The sequence below is a fragment of the Peromyscus eremicus genome, chromosome 10, assembly GCF_949786415.1.
Source record: "Peromyscus eremicus chromosome 10, PerEre_H2_v1, whole genome shotgun sequence".
NCBI classification, from domain to species: Eukaryota; Metazoa; Chordata; class Mammalia; order Rodentia; family Cricetidae; genus Peromyscus; species Peromyscus eremicus.
In genome coordinates, this window is record NC_081426.1 from 10,191,971 (window position 1) to 10,200,996 (window position 9,026).

General features: G+C 45.2%; 1 protein-coding gene across 2 annotated transcripts in view; it reads right to left on the reverse strand.

Moving 5' to 3' along the window:
- The window catches only part of Vps54 (VPS54 subunit of GARP complex), a 91,353-nt gene extending 87,830 nt beyond the window's left edge, over nt 1-3,523 (reverse strand). For both annotated transcript variants that reach the window (XM_059275378.1, XM_059275377.1), the window contains exon 1: nt 3,395-3,523. The gene's annotated coding sequence lies outside the window, so the exon portion shown is untranslated. The remainder of the gene's footprint in view (nt 1-3,394) is intronic.
- Between the last annotated feature and the right edge of the window lie 5,503 nt (nt 3,524-9,026).

Consider the following 9,026-nt stretch of genomic DNA (forward strand, 5'->3'; position numbering starts at 1 on the left):
ATTTCTCTAATCCACCAACAATACCAATTGGACTACATAGCAATAGATCAAGCCCTTACCAGACTCATACAGAGCATAGGCTTCAACAGTATTATTATTCATACTTTGATTCAGTAGTCTGTTCTGAGGGGGGAAAAGGGTGTCCTATGCATTATATAACACTTATTAACATCCTTCATTAGATGCTATTATGATGATCAAAATCATCTCCAGACACTTTCAAAAGCTCTGTGCAGAACAAAACCATGCCTGGAGAGCTACTGCTTTAAATGTTAAGACTCCAGAACTTTAAAAGGGAAGCCTCCAAACAGCCTTGATAATTACAATGTTTTAAACTGTTTTTAAATTGTGGATCTTTAAAGACATTAACAATATAAGATCTGATCCAACTTCTCACTAACTGACCCTCAGCTCACCAAACTAACTCTTAAGGTCACCAAAGCCATTCATGCTTTTTTCCCCTTTCTCCAAACCTTACAACAACACAACCAAATAGTCTATCAGTTGTTTACAATATTCTTTTTTTTTTTTTTTTTTTTTTTTTTTTTTTTGGTTTTTCAAGACAGGGTTTCTCTGTGTAGTTTTGCGCCTTTCCTGGAACTCGCTTTGGAGACCAGGCTGGCCTCGAACTCACAGAGATCCGCCTGGCTCTGCCTCCCGAGTGCTGGGATTAAAGGCGAATATTCTTTTTTATTCTGGAGATCAGCTGCTTACTCCCTGACCCAAATTTAAAAAAAAAAAAAGTAATGTAAATCGATTTTAAAATAACTTTTCTTTTTAAAAAAAAAAAAAAAAAGATTTCTTTATTATGTATACAGTATTCTGCCTGCGTACCAAAAGAGGGCACCAGATCTCATTACAGATGGTTGTGAGCCACCATGTGGTTGCTGGGAATTGAACTCAGGACCCCTGGAAGAGCAACCAGTGCTCTTAACCTCTGAGCCATCTCTCCAGCCCAAAATAACTTTTCAAAATAACAGATTTGATGTGCTTTAAAGCATTTTCAAAGTTTTTTACAACATGGGTTTCATCAGCACAGCTAAGCTCAGTCAGCACTTATCCCTAATGTTGGAGGAATGTCCAGTTCTTCCCCGGTTATGATAGCACGAGGTCAAATACACACACACACACACACACACACACACACACACACACACAAACAAGAATCTAAACAGCTCCAGTATCCAGATCGTCCCTAACCCCATTTCATGACATATATGCACATCACAAACAGTTCCAGGCCAACTATCCTGAAGATTCAAGTTTCTACCCTTCTGATTTCTTCCTCTGGTCTCTGCTGTTGAGGCAAGCAGGAAGTAGGCCAACAGTGACCTTTAAGGTCTTCTCCAACTTAATATTCCAGTATGCCATAGCAAAAATCTTTCTCCAACTTTTCACTGACTGACCCTCAGCTCACCAAATTAACTCTTAAGGTCACCAAAGTCATTCATGGAATTTTTTTTTCTTTTTCCAAACCTTATACAGACACAACCCAATAGTCTATCAGTTGTTTACAATATTCTTTTTTTTTATTCTGGAGATCAGCTGCTTACCTGACCTCAAATTTTAAAAAGCATTAATATAAATTGATTTTAAAATAATTTTTCAAAAAGCTATGATTTCACATCATTTATTTATGTGAAAGACCCATATTAAGCAAATGTTGAGATAAAAAGTAGATTAGTAGCTGCCTGGAGGTGGGTGGGGGTTAGATGAGAAAATGAGTAACTGTTAATGGGTATTAAAGGGTTAAGGAGAGGGTGTTCAAAAATAATAAAATGGTGATGATCACAAAGTAAATATACTCAACACTGTAAGGAAGGTAGCTTGTGGTGGAGCCCCTTTGCTATCATTCACAAGGCCCTGGATCACAACTACAGCACAGTTTAAAAAAATAAGTAAAACCAAAATACCACTGGATTAAAATGGATGAACTTTACAGTATGTTAACTCCATAAAGCTGCTTTTAAAAGAGTAGAAAAAAAGTTATAGCCAACTTTACTGACAGGAAAAGAAGTGTGACTGAGAATAGGTTCTGCAAATTGTCCTTTCATTGGTTATATAAGATCTAATTGTAAAAAAAATTCTTATTCATAAATAAAATTTAACTTTTCCAAAACATAAATATATGCAAATTTAATCCTGTTTTCCTGGTAAACTTTAGAGAATTTTGACAGTTATAATTTTGAAAACAATGAAAAACATTTTAGAAAGCCAAAAGCTGTAGTAACAATACCACAAGAACAAATTATATGAGTATCAACAAAACACGGATAGTGTTTACAGTTTTACTGGGAACAGACTGTTACTGTGACAGCCCTAAGGTTGCCAGAACACAGTTTAAAACTAGCCAAATCACAATAAAATTGTAAGCATCTAATGCCCTAAACCACAACTATCAGGTACACATTGATCAATTTTACCTAATGATGATCAGTGTAAAGCATCAATAGTCACTTCTAGGAAACTGAACTCACTGTAATACATCATCCCATCTGTTCCATCCTGCTAGGAAATCAAGGTATCTTCCCAATTAGAACTCCCCATTTATAAAACTGAGTGGCCATCAAAATGCACAGCTTAAGTTATCACATATGTCCTCATATACTACAAATAATGTATTGTGACAGCACCTACCCAGTGAACATTTATTGTTAAAATTGGCCTGAGTTTAAGAAACCAGAAATGGAACCAATTAGAAAACAGAAACACTCCAATTTAATTCTTCGAAAGTAAAAACAGCCTCTATAAAGACCAAAAAGTAAAGCTGGTTATAAAAAAAGGAATTTTTAAAAACATAACTCTTGACAGGCCAAATTCTAAAAATACCACCCTAAACTATACACGGACAGGCCAAGTGGCTAATTATTATGGTCAGGCAAAAGTTCCCAAACAACCCTCGGAGAACAAGGAGGGCCTGCCTTTGTATCCATGCAGACAGTATGGAAGAAGAAGAAAAACAAACTAAATTATTTAAACTGCAAAACACCGAGTTGTTCTGTGGGTTAGCATTCTCCAAAGGGTTTTGATTTTATTCCAGAGGCTCCGAAGGGGGCTGAGGGCCTGGCTGGGAGGACAGGGAAAGTTTGAGCTCAGCGTCTTGGAGGAGAGGTGGTGGAAGTTGCCGATCCCGGATCCGGGAGAGGGGCGAGGGGACCAGAGCGGCACCTGCGGACGCCGGCAGCGGCTGGGGCACAGCTGCCGGCCCGGAGCCGGGGAGTGCCGAGGAGGAAGTGGTGGTGGCGGGGAGAATGGAAGCCCCGGCGCGGTTACCGGCGCCGAAACTCGGCCGGCTCCGGGCCCGAGGTCCCGGAGGGGGTGGGGTCCCGGCCCTCCGGCCCTCCCGGCACCGGGTCGGGAGAGGGTGGCCGCGGGGCGCGGGGCCGGCACCTACCTGCGGTCCCGGGCGGCAGCCCCCGGCCGAGGCCTAGTGCACCGCCGCCTCCATCCCTCCACGTCGCGCCGAGACTGCTGCTCCGCGGCCGCCGCCGCCCTGCGCGCCGGCCCGAGCCCGGTTCCCGCCTCCGCCCCGCGCCTGCTGGCCGGCGGGCCCGGGAGCACAGGGCCGCCCTCTCGAGCCCAGCGCCGCTCGGGGGCAGAGCGGCCGCGGCGGGCCCCTCACGTCTCGCCCGGGTGTCCTGTCAGCCAGCAGTTTCCCCCGGGTCCGCAGCGCCGCCTCCGCCGCTGCTGCTGCCGCCGCCTCTCCCACATCCCCGGCCTCCAGGGGAGCCGCCGCCGCTGCTGCCGCCGCCGCCGCCGCCGCCGCCGCGCCGCGACCACCGCCCCCGGCGCCTCAGCTCCCGGCGCCGCGGCCTGCCTCACGCCACCGGCCCGGCGTGGCTGGGTCCTCGGAGAGCGCGCCGCCGCAGGCCGCCGCCAGGCCGCCGCAGCCCCCAGCCCACAATCCACCGCGGCTCCGCCGGGGCGGGAGGGCCGCGGCCGGACCGGGGAGGGAGGAGGAGGGAGGGAAGGAGGGAAGGAGGGGGACCGACGCGGCCGCCGAGCAGCCGGCGTGCCCCGACCGGGGACTACCCCGACCGGGCACTACCCCGCGTGGCTGACCCGCGCCTCCTCGGTCGTCTCTCGGAACTGCGCGGCTCCTCACGCCGCTCCCCCGGCCCGGGCTGTCCGGAGAAGCCGAGCGTTGCCTCCTCCTTCCCTGGCGGGCGGGAGCCGACCCCTGCCCCCCCCCACCCCCACCAACCGACTCCCCGCCGCCCACACTCAGTAAAGCACAAGCTCCCGCCTCTCCTTCCCCCCTCAGCCCCTCACAGTAAACAAACGGGGTTCCAGTTTCCAAAATGAATGCCTCTCAGAGGTGAAAGGCCAACTCCAAATAACTCACTGGCCTCCAGTTCTTGAGGCCTTTTGAGGCTCACCCCCCTCACCCCCAATTTCAGACCTCCAATCACCTGTCACATTTCCCAGGCGCTTCAATCAGTTGTCCCTGGCCTTTAAAAGACTGGAGAACTTGGGTGTGTATGCTTATTATTAAAAATGTATTGGTGATTCCTAACAGCACCTCAGTTTTGCTGAGTTCAGAGAGGATTGCTATCTTAAACTAGTAAAAATACAGTCTGCAAAATAGGGACTGTCTTAGATATATATATATTTAAGTCCCCAATCACCTTTGGTGGAGTCAGGAGACTTGGGACTCAAAGAGACTACGGTTTGGAAAAAAGAAAGAAAGAAAAGCCTTAATTGCTTGAGGGTTTCTCTTAATTTTATAAAGATCTCATTCCATTTTGAAACTATTTTTTGCCTACAAATAAATTGCACACATTTCAACAGTCTACAAAGCAAAAGTGAAAATATAACTCAGTAGTTGACTGGAAAAAGAAACTGATGCAAATTTCAGTAAGTCGCTTTGAAAACCGCTAGCAGTAAACTATAAGGTAGTTTACTCGCCAAAAAGGTATGACTGAAGGACAGAAAGGACACAGGAGAAGGGAAACACACACAAAGAGAGTGGCAAGAAAAGTCCTACCTTGTATTTTTTTGAATTCAGCTCTCTACAAAGGAGCCAGGCCCAGTGGAGCACCCCTGTAATCCCAGCATTTTGGAGTAGAGTCAGGAGCATCAGGAGTTCAAGGCCATCCTCAGCCCACATAGGGAGCTCAAATCCTGTCTGGGCAATGTGAGACTCTATCTCAAAAAAAAAAAAAAAAACAAACTCTACAATATTATAATAAAGAGAGTGAGAAAACACCCAATAGATAATAAATATATGTTCTAGTTTGCTTATCCATTGCTGTGATAAAACACCGTGACCAACGAGATACAGCCCAAACTGACCTACTCTGGTGATGGGATGGCCAAACACCCTAATTGTCATGCTAGAAACCTCATCCAACTACTGAGGGAACTGGATGCAGAGATCCATGGCTAGGCCCAGGGTGGATCTCTGGGAGTCCAATTAGCGAGAATGAGGAGGGTTTATATGAGCGAGAATTGTTGAGACCAAGGTTGGATAAAGCACAGCGACAAATAACCAAACGAATGGAAACACATGAAATATGAACCAATGGCTGAGGGGTCACCAACTGGATCAGGCTCTCTGAATGGGTGAGACAATTAATTGGCTTGATCTGTTTGGGAGGCATCCAGGCAGTGGGACCGGGTCCTGTGCTCATTGCATGAGTCGGCTGTTTGAAACCTGGGGCCTATGCAGGATGGCTTGGCTTGGCCTGGGAGGAGGGGACTGGACCTGCCTGGACTGAGTCTACCAGGTTGATCTGTCTGTGGGGAAGGCTTTGCCCTGGAGGAGGTGGGAATGGGGGGTGGGCTGGGGGGAAGGTGAGGGGGGCGGGAGGGGGGAGAACAAGGGAATCTGTGGCTGATATGTAGAACTGAATTGTATTGCAAAATAAAAAATAAAAAATAATTTAAAAAAAAAAAAAAAAAAAAAAAAAAAAAAACCACTGTGACCAAAAGCAACTTGGAGAGAAAAGGTTTGGTTCATCTTACAGGTCACAATCTGTCACTGAGGGAAGTCAAAGCAAAGAGTCAAGAACTGAAGCAGGGAGGAAGGAAGAATGTGGCTGAATGGCTTAGTCCCTGTGGCTTGCTCCATAGGCTTGCTTTTTATACCCCAGGACCATTGGCACCACATCGATCATTAATGGAGAAAGCGTCCCACAGACTTGCCTTCAGACAATCTGATGAGGGCAATCCCTCAGTTAAGTCTTTCTTCCCAGAGGACTCCAGTTTGTGTCAAGGTAACAAAAAACAGCACACTGTATTTAACCACAAAATTTTCTTAAAAGTCCTCTTAAATCCTCGATCTCTTATAAAACGTGATGAGTTTACACGGAAGCAGAGTGTCATGATTACCAGGGGTTGGGCTGAAGAAATCCCAACAGGAGGTGGTCAAATGTACCCCCTCTAGGTTAAAATGAGTGAAGGTTAGTGGTTTGTTGCACAGCACAGTAGCCCAAGTTAACAATGTATATTTCAAAATTTCTAAGAGTAGATTTTAAATATTCTCAACTTTAAAAATAAATTAGTTGAAGAAAAGATTTGTTACAATGATTAATCCCACCCCCTTCAAAACAACAAAATCCCGAGTTGTTCCGGTTTGCGCCTGGACTGACTGATGAGTGCCTTGGGTGTTCCCCAACCCTGGGACAAGACAGACCGGTTTGTCTCTACTGTTGGTAACTTGCCACAAGAAGAAGTATTGTGTTTGGTTCTTTTCCAGAGCCAACAAAACGTTTATTTATTTTTTTTTTTTATCTTGTCACAGGACAATTAGTAAGCTGAACTCTACACAGAAAAGCAAATGTTGACGATCAGCTGTGCAAAACAAAAACAAATTGGACAAGTAATTCGAGTAACAGGAAAGCTCAAAATAATAGGTGTGGTTGCTATCACTTGAGTCATTTTAGCATCAGAAAGAAATGCTAAACTACAAATATGTGTAGATACACTATTGGTGCTCATTGTCCACAATCAAGACCACAGAAAATGAGGAAAGGCTGGTAGAAGCTGCTGCCCTGCTTAGCTACAGTATTACTAACTGCCTACTTGGCTTTTTTTTTTTTTTTTTTTTTTGGCTATGCTTGTTAATGATCAAAAGGAACAGAAACCTTGTTTGAGACAAGGTATCACAATGTACTCCTGGCTGATCTAGAACTTGCTATGTAGACCAGACTGGCCTGGAACTTGCGGATTATCCTCTCGCCTCTGCCTCCCAAATGCTGAGACCGAAGGCATGGGCCTTTGCTCCCAGCTAAATAAATCTTTACAAGGGGGACAGGGCACGGAGGCTGCAGAAATGGCTAACAGTGTTTGCTATTCTTGTAAAGGAAGGGAGTTCAGTTCCTAGTACCCAGGTAGGAGGGCTCAAACTGCCTGAAAATCCCACATCAGGGAAGCTGATATCTCTTCTGGCCTTCTTAGGTATCTGCACACTCACATACACAGTAAATCATGAGTGTAATCCCAGCACTTGGAGTCCAAGACAGGAAAATTTCTGAGAATTCAAGACCAGCCTGAGTTATTCAGTGAGACCCTGTCTCAAAAGAAGAAGCGGAGGGGGGGGGGGACAGCAATAAAGAGAAAGAAAAGAAAGAGAGAGAGAGAAAAAGAAAGAAAAAGAAAAGAATCGTTAAAGATGAGACTGAGCATCAGGTATAAAATTACTGGGTATTTACCCGAAGGACTCTTAAGTCAACATACCACGGAGATATCTGCACATCCACACTGCACCATTCCCAATAGCTTGGAAATGGAACCAGCCTGTATGAGCATCAGCAGATGAACAGATAAAGGAACTATGGTATATATACATAATAGAAATTTATTCAGCTATAAAGAAAAATGATACCATGACAGTTGCAGGAAATCATTATGTTAAGGAAGATAAGCCAGGCTCAGAAAAATAAATACTATGTGTTTCTCATGTGTGAAACCTAAATTTAAAATTGTATTTATATACAGGTGTGTGTGAGTGTGTTTGGTGATCATGAGAGAGAAGAGGAAGAATCCTAACAGGGTGTGGGGAGTAATGGAATATATGTGCATGGAAGCAGAAAGAGAACTGTTTGGGGGGGGAACCAAAGTGGGGATCAGCGGCCATCAGGAAAGGTAGTGGGAGCAGAGAACAAATGAGACCTAAGTATGATGGCGCACATGTATGAAAATGCCATAAGGAAACCCATTACAATGTCAGCTAATATTTAAAATGAAGTTTTAAAGAAGCATGTTCAGGGTGGGGGGCAAAGATAAAGCTGGGTGTGATGGCACATACCTGGAATCTCAATACTCAGCAGGTTGAGGTGGGAGTATGTGGAGTTTGAGGCTAACCTGGGCCAGAGAGCAAGCTCCAGGCCAGCCTGAGCTACACAGCTACCCTGTCCCATAAAGCTCGGTGTTGGAATGTTTACCTCCTGTGAGCAAGGCTCTGTGTTGCTCCCTAGCTCTGAAAATAATATGGTGGTCATGTGAGATCACCAAGCCAGCAGGTAAAGACCCCTACAGTCAAGCCTGACCAAGTTCAATCCCTTGGGCCCATAAGTTGTGCTCTCTCTCTCTCTCTCTCTCTCTCTCTCTCTCTCTCTCTCTCTCACACACACACACACACACACACACACATACACACACAAATACACACAAATAAATAAACTAATAAAAAAAATTAAGATAAAAAATAACAGTCATCAGGATCACATATTCTCATTTAAGAAAAAAACAATAAATTTTCTAATGCCATAACACTATAAAAGGTATGTGCTTGCTATATGTTCAGTGCATATTTTCTGTGTGAGGCAGTATTAACAAAGTAAGTCTTCTTGCAGTGTATGTGTGTGATGTGCATGTGTGAATGCATGCATGTTCACAAATGTATGTGCCTGTGTGCATGCCCCTATGTGCACACACATACATATAGAAGTTTGCAGTGGCCCAGTGTCTTCCTTGACAGTCGTCCACTTTACTTACTGAGGCAAGGTTTCTCAGTTGAACCCACAGCTCTTCTTGCTAGTCCACTTCCTCGAGGGATCTGTCTCCCTGGGTGCTGTGAGCTC